We start from the raw sequence: 262 nt of genomic DNA on the forward strand, positions 1-262 counted from the left end.
CGGAGGGTAAGTATGCAGGGATAGTGCTTATAAAGCTATGGTCTGCGGTTATTAACTGATTTTTCTATGTATCATTTGATGATTATGCAACTGACACCGAGTTTGCAATAAATTTGGGCCAGAAATAAATTGTCACAAGACGTACATTTGCTTGATTTGTGTTTTTTTTTTCTCGTATCAAATCCTAATCAGTTTCAGATCACAACGATATAATCTTTTGCTAATCAATCGCCGCTTTCAGATTAATTCCAACTTTATAGAT

Source organism: Penaeus monodon, chromosome 15 (genome assembly GCF_015228065.2).
Source record: "Penaeus monodon isolate SGIC_2016 chromosome 15, NSTDA_Pmon_1, whole genome shotgun sequence".
Lineage (NCBI taxonomy): Eukaryota > Metazoa > Arthropoda > Malacostraca > Decapoda > Penaeidae > Penaeus > Penaeus monodon.